At 38.8% G+C, this 12,673-nt stretch overlaps 1 protein-coding gene and 1 non-coding gene across 5 annotated transcripts in view; one reads left to right on the top strand and one right to left on the bottom strand.

Moving 5' to 3' along the window:
- Positions 1-12,673, bottom strand: part of LOC125931884 (small ubiquitin-related modifier 2-like) — a 145,001-nt gene that overhangs the window by 62,460 nt on the left and 69,868 nt on the right. The gene's annotated exons all lie outside the window — the stretch shown is intronic.
- Positions 9,284-9,393, top strand: LOC125932433 (U6 spliceosomal RNA). Its single transcript, XR_007460604.1, has one exon. It is a non-coding gene; the product is annotated as a U6 spliceosomal RNA (small nuclear RNA).

The following is a 12,673-nucleotide window of genomic DNA, read 5'->3' as shown; positions in this document are numbered from 1 at the left end:
GGAAGAGGCCACCTTGAAGAATGTAGAAGGGGTGAAGGAGTGATCTGGGAGCAAAATGGACTCCTTTGAGCCCTCCCCACCTTAGTAGCCATCCAAGGTGGGGAGGGAGTTGGTGGTACAGGGAAGGGCAGAAAACAGACTTTCACACCAGGGAGCCCAGGAACAGGGAAGATGAATCTCTGTAATATTTGCCTTCGAAAGTGAGAGTGGCTGAATTTCATGAGTTCCTAAAACCAGCAAGAGTTAAAGCCTGGAATTTAAAAAACTGGAAGGTTTGGCTCTTGGAGAACCCCAAAGCTTTAGGAACTGTACCCTGCCCTTAAAGAGATAGCACAACAAACAGCTTATGCAGATACTTTGTAGAGCCAGCAGTTTGGAAAACAATGGGGACAGACATGAAGGTGAGTGATTTGCTCATCTCAGAGCATGGCTCAGAGACACAGGGATCATGGGAAGACCCTTCCAGGAATGAAGGAGCTGGCAAGCACCATTTCCCTCCCCAGCTCCCCAGCATAAACAAAGGCCACCTGTGAGAACCATCATAGCACCAACACTCTTTACCTAATTTGCTTACAACAAGCCCCAACCCCTGTGCTTCCACGGATCCACTCTTCATAGTCATACTCATCTGAGTCTCTACACTGTGGGTCCCCTCCCTCAGAAGACCAGGGAAAACCTCAGAAGCACCACGTCTCCTGATCCACACCTATTGTGGGATCTCAGTTCTGGCAGTAGTGGCAGTGGGTCTCATTTTGTAAGCAGACCATCACACACCTTGTTTAAAACGTGCCCGACCACTACTGGGAACAAAACACTGCACACATTAGGCAAAAAGAGCCTCTGCAAAATTGAACTGAAGGAAAAAGATGTTAAGAGTCAACAGCAGAGTACATGCAATGTGCATAGGAGATACTTACTGAAGCACCAGTGGGAATGGAAGGCAATGCACTGCAGGGTACTCCAGGACCTCTTCTTCATAAGACTTATCATTAAGAGCAAGAGAAGTAGCTGACTTTCTCAGAACGCATATAAAGACACAGAAAATCAGACAAAATGAGGAGATTAGAAACATCTCCCAAATGAAAGAACAGGACCAAACCACAGCAAGAGACAAAAGTGAAAGAGACATAAATAATATGTTGCATAGAGAATTTAAAGTAATGATCATAAAAATACTCCCTGGACTAGAGAAAAGAAAGGAAGACATCAGTGAAACCCTTAACACAGAAATAAAATAGAACAAATCAGAGATTAAGAACACAATAAATAAAATAAAAAATATATTTAATGTAATAAGTGACAGGTTAGATGAAACAGAGGAATGAATTAATGACTTGGAAGACAGAGTAATTGAAAGTAACCAAGCTGAGCAAAGGAGAGGAAAGAGAATTATGCAGATTGAAAATAGTCTTACAGAAAACATTGACTTCATCTTGCATAATAACATCCACAATATAGGGATCTCAGAAGAAGAACAGAGAGATAAGAGGGCAGAAAATTTATTGAAGAAATAAATTTGAAAACTTCCCTAATCGGGGAAAGGAAATAGAGATCCATATCTAGGAGGCAGAGAAAGTCCCCCCCCAAAATTCAACTCAAGGAAGTCCACACCAAGATACATAGTAATTAAAATGACAAAAGCAGCAATAAAGAGAAAAAATTAAAAGCAACAAGAGAAGACAGTTACGTACAGCAAGAGAGGACTATTACATACAAGAAACCCTATGAGGATGGAGTTTTGGAGGAAGATGGCAGCATAGGAGGACGCTGGGCTCACCGCGTCCTGCTGACCACTTAGATTCCACCCACATCTGCCTAAATAACCCAGAAAACTGCCAGAAGACTAGCAGAATGGACTCTCCGGAGCCAAGTGTAGACGAGAGGCCCATGGAAGAGGGTAGGAAGGGCGGAGAGGCGGTGTGCGCTACACGGACTGGCAGGAGGGAGCCGGGGCGGTGGAGGGGCAGCCCCCCTGGCAAGGCAGAGCCCCCGAGTCTGGCTTGCAAAAACAGAGGGGCAGATGGAGTGTGTTCTGACAGCCAGCGGGACTTAACATCTGGAATGTTATAAGTCAACAGCTCTGCTCGAAGAGCAGGAGGGCTAGAGAACAACGGAAGGGAGAGTTGTTGAGCCCTGGAGGACAGAGCTCAGCTTGGTGGGGAACAAAGGCACTTGCCAACGCCATCTCCCTCGCCCATCCCCCAGCCAAAATCCCAAAGGGAACCAGTTCACATCAAGGAACTTGCTTGCATATCACAAATACCCAACACCGTGAGTCTGCCCCTCCCGCCCCTGTGCACCTTGCAGATCGACCCCAGCTAATATGCCAGATCCCACCAAAACAGCACCACAAGCCCGGCAGTGTGCAAGTAGCCCAGACAGGGGCCACACCACTCCACAGAGAGTCCTGCCCCTCGGAGAGGGGAAGATAAGGTACACACCAGTCTGACTGTGGCCCCAGCGGTGGGCTGGGGGCAGACATCAGATCTGACTGTGGCCCCGCCCACCAACGCAAGTTACTCCAGACAGCACAGAGGAAGAGCCCTGCAGTTCTGCGCCACTCCAGGGACTATCCAAGATGACAAAACAGAACAATTCTCAAAAGAAACTCCAGGAAGTAGCGACAGCTAACGAACTGATCAAAAACCATTTAAGCAATGTAACAGAAAATGAATTTAAAATAATAGTCATAAAATTAATCGCTGGGCTTGAAAAAAGTATACAGGACAGCAGAGAATCTATTACTACAGAGATCAAGGGACTAAGAAACAGTCAGGAGGAGCTAAAAACGCTATAAATGAGCTGCAAAATAAAATGGAGGCAACCACAGCTCAGATTGAAGAGGCAGAGGAGAGAATAGGTGAATTAGAAGATAAAATTATGGAAAAAGAGGAAGCTGAGAAAAAGAGAGATTAAAAAAAAATCCAAGAGTATGAGGGGACAATTAGAGACCTAAGTGACACAAATAAACATCGTAACATATGCATAATTGGTATTCCAGAGAAGGAAGAGAGAGGGAAAAGTGCTGAAGGTGTACTTGAAAAAATCATACCTGAGAACTTCCCTGATCTAGGGAAGGAAAAAGGCATTGAAATCCAAGAGACACAGAGAACTCCCTTCAGACATAACTTGAATCAATATTCTGCACAACATAGCATAGTCAAACTGGCAAAATACAAGGATAAAGAGAAAATTCTGAAAGCAGCTAGGGATAAATGTGCTCTAACATATAAAGGGAGACGTACAAGACTAGTGACGGATCTATCTACTGAAACTTGGCAGGCCAGAAAGGAATGGCAGGAAATCTTCAATGTGATGAACAGAAAAAAATATGCAGCCCAGAATCCTTTATCCAGTAAGTCTGTCATTGAGAATAGAAGGAGAGATAAAGGTCTTCCCAAACAAACAAAAACTGAAGGAATTCGTCACCACTAAAACAGCCCTACAAGAGATCCTAAGGGGGATCCTGTGGGACAAGGTCCCAGAGACATTGGTACAAGCATGAAACCTACAGATATCACAATGACTCTAAACCCATATCTTTCTATAATAACACTGAATGTAAATGGGACTAAATGCTCCAACCAAAAGACATAGGGTATCAGAATGGATAAAAAAACAAGGCCCATCTATTTGCTGTCTGCAAGAGACTCATTTTAGACCTGAGGACACCTTCAGACTGAAAGTGAGGGGATGGAGAAATATCTATCATGCTACTGGAAGTCACAAGAAAGCTGGAGTAGCCATACTTATATCAGACAAATTAGACTTTGAATTAAAGACTGTAACAAGAGATGAAGAAAGGCATTATATAATAATTTCAGGGTCTATCCATCAGGAAGAGCTAACAATTATAAATGTCTATGTGCCGAATACAGGAGCTCCAAAATATATGAAACAATCACAAACGTAAGCAACCTTATTGATAAGAATGTGGTAATTGCAGGGGACTTTAATACTCCACTTACAACAATGGATAGATCATCTATATACAGGATCAATAAAGAAACAAGGGCCCTGAATGATACATTGGATCAGATGGACTTGACAGATATATTTAGAACTCTGCATCCCAAAGCAACAGAATATACTTTCTTCTCGAGTGCACATGGAACATTCTCCAAGATAGATCACATACTGGGTCACCAAACAGCCTTTCATAAGTTTACAAGAATTGAAATTATACCATGCATACTTTCAGACCACAATGCTATGAAGCTTGAAATCAACCACAGGAAAAAGTCTGGAAAACCTCCAAAAGCATGGAGGTTAAAGAACATTGTAATAAAGAATGAATGGGTCAACCAGGCAATTAGAAAAGAAATTTAAAAAATACATGGAAACAAATGAAAATGAAAATACAACAATCCAAATGCTTTGGGATGCAGCAAAGGCAGAACTGAGAGGAAAATACATTGCAATCCAGGCCTATCTCAACAAACAAGAAAAATCCCAAATACAAAATCTAACGGGACACCTAAAGGAAGTAGAAGCAGAACAGCAAAGACACCCCAAACCCAGCAGAAGAAAAATAATAAAGATCAGAGCAGACATAAACAATATAGAATCTAAAAAAAAAAAAAACTGTATAGCAGATCAATGAAACCAAGAGCTGTTTTTTTGAAAAAATAAAAAAAAATGATAAACCTCTAGCCAGGCTTCTCAAAAAGAAAAGGGAGATGAGCCAAATAGATAAAATCATGAATGAAAATGGAATTATTATAACCAATCCCCCAGAAATACAAGCAATTATCAGGGAGTACTATGAAAAATTATATGCCAACACACTGGACAACCTGGAAGAAATGGACAAATTCCTAAACACCCACACACTCCCAAAACTCAAATAGGAAGAAATAGAAAGCTTGAACAGACCCATAACCAGCGAAGAAATTGAATCAATTATCAAAAATCTCCCAACAAATAAGAGTCTAGGACCAGATGGCTTCCCAGGGGAATTCCAACAGACATTTATTTTTTTTTAAACTTTTTTTTAACGTTTATTTATTTTTGAGACAGAGTGACACAGAACATGAACAGGGGAGTGTCAGAGAGAGGGAGACACAGAATCCGAAACAGGCTCCAGGCTCTGAGCTATCAGCACAGAGCCCGACACAGGGCTCGAACTCACGGACCGTGAGATCATGACCTGAGCCAAAGTCAGCCGCTGAACCGACTGAGCCACCCAGGAGCCCCTCTACCAGACATTTAAAGCAGAAATAATACCTATCCTTCTCAAGCTATTCCAAAAATAGAAAGGGAAGGAAAACTTCCAGACTCATTCTATAAAGCCAGCATTACTTTGATTCCTAAACCAGACAGAGACCCAGCCAAAAAAGAAAACTACAAGCCAATATCCCTGATGAATAATGGATGCAAAAATTCTCAATAAGATACTAGCAAATCGAATTCAACAGCATATAAAAAGAATTATTAACCATGATCAAGTGGGATTCATTCCAGGGCTGCAGGGCTGGTTCAACACTCGCAAATCAATCAGTGTGATACATCACATTAATAAAAGAAAAGATAAGAACCATATGATCCTGTCAATCGATGCAGAAAAAGCATTTGACAAAATTCAGCATCCTTTCGTAATAAACATCCTCGAGAAAGTCGGGATAGAAGGAACGTACTTAAACATCATAAAAGCCATTTATGAAAAGCCACAGCTAATATCATCCTCAATGGGGAAAAACTGGGACCTTTCCCCCTGAGATCAGGAACATGACAGGGATGTCTACTCTCACCGCTGTTGTTTCACATAGGGTTGGAAGTGCTAGCATCAGCAATCAGACAACAAAAGCAAATCCAAGGCATCACAATTGGCAAAGATGAAGTCAAGCTTTCACTTTTTACAGATGACATGATATTATACGTGGAAAATCCGATAGACTCCACCAAAAGTCTGCTAGAACTGATACATGAATTCAGCAAAGTCGCAGGATAAAAAATTAATGTACTGAAATCAGTTGCATTCTTATACACTAATAATGAAGCAACAGAAAGACAAATAAACTGATCCCATTCACAACTGCACCAAGAAGCATAAAATACCTAGGAATCAATCTAACCAAAGATGTACAAGATCTGTATGCTGAAAACTATAGAAAGCCTATGAAGGAAATTGAAGAAGATATAAAGAAATGGAAAAACATTCCATGCTGAAGGATTGGAAGAATAAATATGGTTAAAATGTCAATACTGCCCAAAGCTATGGATTGCACATTCAATGCAATCCCAATCAAAATTACACAGCACTCTTCTCGAAGCTAGAACAAGCAATCCTAAAATTCATATGGAATCACAAAAGGCCCCGAATAGCCAAAGTAATTTTGAAGAAGAAGACCAAAGCAGGAGGCATCACAATCTCAGACTTTAGCCTCTACTACAAAGCTGTAATCATCAAGACAGCATGGTATTGGCACAAAAACAGACACAGAGACCATTCGAATAGAATAGAAACCCCAGAACTAGAGCCACAAAAGTATGGCCAACTAATGTTTGACAAAGCAGGAAAGAGTATCCAATGGAAAAAAGACAGTCTCTTTAACAAATGGTGCTGGGAGAACTGGTCAGCAACATGCAGAAGGATGAGACTAGACCACTTTCTTACACCATTCACAAAAATTAGCTCAAAATGGTTAAAGGACGTGAATGTGAGACAGGAAACCATCAAAACCCTAGAGGAGAAAGCAGGAAAAGACCTCTGACCTCAGCCGCAGCAATTTCTTACTTGACACATCCCCAAGAGCAAGGGAATTAAAAGCAAAAATGAACTACTGGGACCTCATGAAGATAAAAAGCTTCTGCACAGCAAAGGAAAGAATCAACAAAACTAAAAGGCAACCAACGGAATGGGAAAAGATATTTGCAAATGACATATCGGACAAAGGGCTAGTATCCAAAATCTATACAGAGCTCACCAAACTCCACGCCTGAAAAACAAATAATCCAGTGAAGAAATGGGCAGAAAACATGAATAGACACTTCTCTAAAGAAGACATCCAGATGGCCAACAGACACATGAAAAGATGCTCAATGTCGCTCTTCATCAGGGAAATACAAATCAAAACCACACTCAGATATCACCTCATGCCATTCAGAGTGGCCAAAATGAACAAATCAGGAGACTGTAGATGCTGGAGAGGATGTGGAGAAACGGGAACCCTCTTGCACTGTTGGTGGGAATGCAAGCTGGTGCAGCCGTTCTTGAAAACAGTGTGGAGGTTCCTCAAAAAATTAAAAATAGACCTACCCTATAACCCAGCAATGGCACTGCTAGGAATTTACCCAAGGGATACAGGAGTGCTGATGCATAGGGGCACTTGTACCCCAATGTTTATAGCAGCACTCTCAACAATAGCCAAATTATGGAAAGAGCCTAAATGTCCATCAACTGGCAAATGGATAAAGAAATTGTGGTTTATATACACAAGGGAATACTATGTGGCAATGAGAAAGAATGAAATAGGCCCTTTGTAGCAATGTGGATGGAACTGGAGAGTGTGATGCTAAGTGAAATAAGTCATACAGAGAAAGACAGATACCATATGTTTTCACTGTTATGTGGATCCTGAGAAACTTAACAGAAACCCATGGGGGAGGGGAAGGAAAAAAAAAAAGAGGTTAGAGTGGGAGAGAGAGCCAAAGCACAAGAGACTCTTGAAAACTGAGAACAAACTGAAGGTTGATGGGGCGTGGGAGGGAGGGGAGGGTGGGTGATGGGTATTGAGGAGGGCACCTTTTGGGATGAGCACTGGGTGTTGTATGGAAACCAATTTGACAAAAATTTCATATTAAAAAATAATAAAAACATAAATAAATAAATAAAAACAACAAGAAACCCTATGAGGCCATCAGGAGATTTTTCAGGAGAAACTTTGCCGGTCAGAAGGGAGTGGCATGATATGTTCAAAGTGTTGAAAGGGAAAAATCTGCAGCCAAGAACACTCTATCTAGCAAGACCATCATTCGGAATAGAAGGAGAGAGAGTTTCTCAAAGAAAAACTAAAGGAGTTCATGACCACTAAACCAGCCCTATAAGAAATATTAAAGGGGATTCTTTGAGTGGAAAGGAAGCTCATATATTAGAGTATGAAAAGTAAAAAAAAAAAAATCAGTAAAAATAAATATTTCTGTAAAAATCAGGCAAAGGATTCATAAAATAAGAAAATGTAAAATATGACACCATATACTTAAAACATTAGAGGGAGAAGAGTAAAGAATGGGTTTAAACGTAAGCAACCATAATCTTAATAAAGACAGCTATATTCAGAAGATATTATATAGAAACCTAATGGTAACCACAAATCAAAAACCAGTAATAGATATGAAAAGAATTAAGAGAAAGGGATCCAAGCAGACCACTAAAGAAAGCCAACAAACCATGGAAGACAGCAAGAGGATCAGAGAAAATCTATAGAAACAGCCACAAAACAAGTCACAAAATGGTAATAAATACATATCTATTGATAATCACTTTGAGTGTAAATGGACTAAACACTCCAATCAAAATACATAGAATGACAAAGTGGATTCAAAACAAGACCCATCTATATGCCGCCTACAAGAGACTCATTTCAGACCAAAAGAAACCTGCAGACTGAAAGTGAGTTGATGGAGAAACATCTATCATGCAAATGGATGCCAAAAAAAAAGCAGGGTAGGAATACTTATATTGGACAAAGTTGACTTTAAAAAAGACTATAACAAGAGACAAATAAGGGCACTATAAAGTAATACAGGCAAAAATACAACAAGAAGATATAACAATTATAAATATTTATGCACCCAACATGAAGCACCAAATACATAAAACAGTTAATAACAAATATAAAAGAAATATGAACAAATAATCGATAGTAATACAATAATAGTAGAGAATTTTAACATCCCACTTACATTGGCATACAGATCATCCAAACAGAAAATCAACAAGGAAACAGTGACTTTGAATGACACATGAGACCAGATGTATTTAACAGACATATTCAGAACATTCCATCCTAAAACAATAATACACACTCTTTTCAAGATTATTTTCCAGAATAGATCACTTATTAGCCCACAAAACAAGTCTTAACAAATTAGAAAAAAATAAAATTCATAATGTGAATCTTTTCTAATCACGTTATGAAACTAGAAATCAACCACAGGAATAAATCTTGAAAGAGCAAAAATAAATGGAGGTTAAATAACATGCTACTCAACACTGAATGGATCAACCAAGAAACCAAAGAAGAAATCAAATAGTACATGGAAACAAATGAAAATGAAAACAGTGCTCACTTTAGCAGCATGTATACTAGAAGTGTAATAATACAGAGAAGATTCGCATGGCCCCTGTGCAAAGATGACATGAAAATGAAAACACAATGGTCCAAAATCTTTGGGATGCAGCAAAAGTGGTTCTAAGAGGGAAGTTTATAACAATACAGCTCTACCTCAAGAAGCAAGAAAAGTCTGATATAAACAACCTAATCTTACATCTAAAGGAGCCAGAAAAAGAAAAAAACAAAACCAAGACCCAGAGAAAGGGAGGACATAATAAAGATTAGATCAGAAATAAGTGATATAGAAAACAAAAGACAAGAGAATAGATCAATGAAAACATGAGTTGGTTCTTTGAAAGATCAACAAAATTGGTAAACCTCTAGCAAGACTCATTAAAAAAAGAGAGGTAAGACCAAATAAACAACATTACTAATGAAAGAGGAGAAATAATAACCAACACCACAGAAATACAAACAATTGCAACACAGTATTATGAAAACCTATATGCCAACAGACTGAACAATATAGAAGAAATGGATAAATTCCTAGAGACATATAACCTACCAAAACTAAAGCAGGAAGAGATGGAAATTTGAACATGCCAATAACCAGCAAAGAAATTAGATCAATAATCAAAAAACTCCCCCAAAACAAAAGTTCAGGACCAGATGGCTTCACAGGTGAATTTTACCAAATATTTAAAGTAGAGTTAATGGGGCGCCTGGGTGGCTCAGTCGGTTAAGCGTCCGACTTCAGCTCAGGTCACGATCTCACGGTCCGCGAGTTCGAGCCCCGCGTCTGGCTCTGGGCTGACAGCTGAGAGCCTGGAGCCTGCTTCCGATTCTGTGTCTCCCTCTCTGTCTGCCCCTCCCCCGTTCATGCTCTGTCTCTCTCTGTCTCAAAAATAAATAAATGTTAAAAAAAAAATTAAAGTAGAGTTAATACCTATTCTTAAGCTATTCCAAAAAATACAAGAGGAAGGAAAATTTCCAAATTCATTCTAATGAGACCAGTATCACCCTGATACCTAAACCAGATAAAGACACCACAAAAACACAGAACTACAGGTCAATAACTCTCATAAATATTGATGCAAAAATCCTCAACAAACTATTAGCAAACTGAATCCAACAATATATTAAAAAAATAATACACCATGATCAAGGGGAATTTATTCCTGGGATGCAAGGGTGGTTTAATATTCACAAAACAATTGGGGTGCCTGAGTGGCTCAGTTGGTTAAGCATCTGGCTTTGGCTCAGGTCATGATCTCACGGTTCGTGGGCTCAAGACCCGCATTGGGCTCTGTGCTGACAGCTCGGAGCCTGGAGCCTACTTTGGATTCTGTGTCTCCCTCTCTCTCTGACCCTCCCCCACTCATGTTCTGTCTCTCACTCTCTCAAAAATAAATAAAACATTAAAAAAAATAAACATAATATTCACAAAACAATCAACGTGATATGTCAAACCAGTAAGAGAAAGGATAAAAACCATATGATCATTTCAGTAGATGCAGAAAAAGCATCTGACAAATTAAAGTATTTATTCATGATAAAATCCCTCTGCAAAGTAGATCTAGAGGGAACATATCTCAACATAATAAAGGTATATATGAAAAACCCACAGCCAACACTATACTCAGTGGTGAAAAATTGAGAGCTTTTCCCTTAACATCAGGAACAAGACAAGGATGTCCACTCTCACCACTTTTATTCAACATAGTACTGAAAGTCCTGGACACAGGAAATCAGACAAGAAAAAGAAATAAAAGTCTTTTTAATTGCTAAGGAAGAAGTAAAAGTTTCACTATTTGTAGATGACATGATACTATATGTAGAAAACCCTAATGACTCTACCAAAAAACTACTAGAACTGATAAATGAATTCAGTAAAATCATAGGATATAAAATCAATGTACAGAAATCTGTTGCATTCCTGTACATTTATAATGAAACAGCAGAAAGTGATATTAACAAAACAATTCCATTTACAATCAAACCAAAACCAATAAAATATCTCACAATAAAATTAACCAAAGAGGTGAAAGACCTATACTCTGAAACCTATAAAACTCTGATGAAAGAAATTCAAGATGATGTAAAGAAATGGAAAGACATTCCATGCTCATGGGTTGGAAAAACAAATATCGTTAAAATGTCTAGACTACGTAAAGCAATCTTCACATTTAATGCAATCCCTATCAAAATACCAACAGCATTTTTCACAGAACTAGAACAAACAATCCTAAAATTTGTATGGAACCACAAAAGACCATGAATAGCCAAAGCAATCTGAAAAAGAAAATCAAAACTGAAGGTATCACCATTCCAGACTTCAAGTTATATCACAAAGAGGTAGTAATTAAAACAGTATGGTACTGGCATAAAAATAGACACATAGATCAATAGAATGAAATAGAACAAAACAAAACAAGAAATGCTCAGTTATATGGTCAATCTTTGATGCAATCTTTGATGAAGGAAAAACGAATACACAATGGGAAAAAGAGAGTTTCTTCAACAAATGGTGCTGGGAAAACTGGACAGCCACATGCAAAATAATGAAACTAGCCTGCTTTCTTACATACAAAAAATGAACATTCATACAAAAAAATGAACTCAAAATGGTTAAAGACCTAATTTTGTGAGACCTGAATCCATTAAAATCCTTGAAGAGGGCATAGGCAGTAATCTCTCTGACATCAACCATAGCAAAATTTTTCTAGATATATCTTTTGAGGCAAGGGAAATAAAAGCAAAAATAAACTATTAGAACTACATCAAAATAAAGTTTCCACATAACAAAGGAAACAATCAACAAAACTAAAATGCAACCTACTGAATGGTAAAAAATACTTGCAAATGACATATCTGATAAAGGGTTAGTATCCAAAACATACAAAGAACTGTTATAATTCAATACCAAAACCACATAATCCAATTAAAAGCTGGGCAGAAGACATGAACCGACATTTCTCCAAAGAAGACATACAGAGGGCCAACAGACACATAAAAGATGCTCAACATCACTCATCATCAGGGAAGTGCAAATCAAAACTACAGTGAGATATCACCTCACCCCTGTCAGAATGGCTAAAATCAACATGAAAAAATAAGTGTTGGTAAGGAGATGGAGAAAAAGGAATCCTCTTGAACTGTGGTTGGGAATGCAAACTGGTGCAGCCATTGTGGGGAAGGGAATGGAGGTTCCTCAAAAAATTAAAAATAGAACTACCCTATAATCCAGGAATCACACTACTGGGTATTTACCCCCAAAGCACAAAAACACTAACTCAAAATAATACATGCACCCTTATGTTTAGACAGCATTATTTACATTAGCCAAATTATGAAGTAGCCCATGTGTCCATTCACTGATGAATGGATAATGAAGGACA

This window comes from Panthera uncia, chromosome X (genome assembly GCF_023721935.1).
Source record: "Panthera uncia isolate 11264 chromosome X, Puncia_PCG_1.0, whole genome shotgun sequence".
Classification (NCBI taxonomy): domain Eukaryota; kingdom Metazoa; phylum Chordata; class Mammalia; order Carnivora; family Felidae; genus Panthera; species Panthera uncia.
Note: the sequence above shows the minus strand (reverse complement) of the source record. Positions and strands in the feature narration are given on the sequence as shown.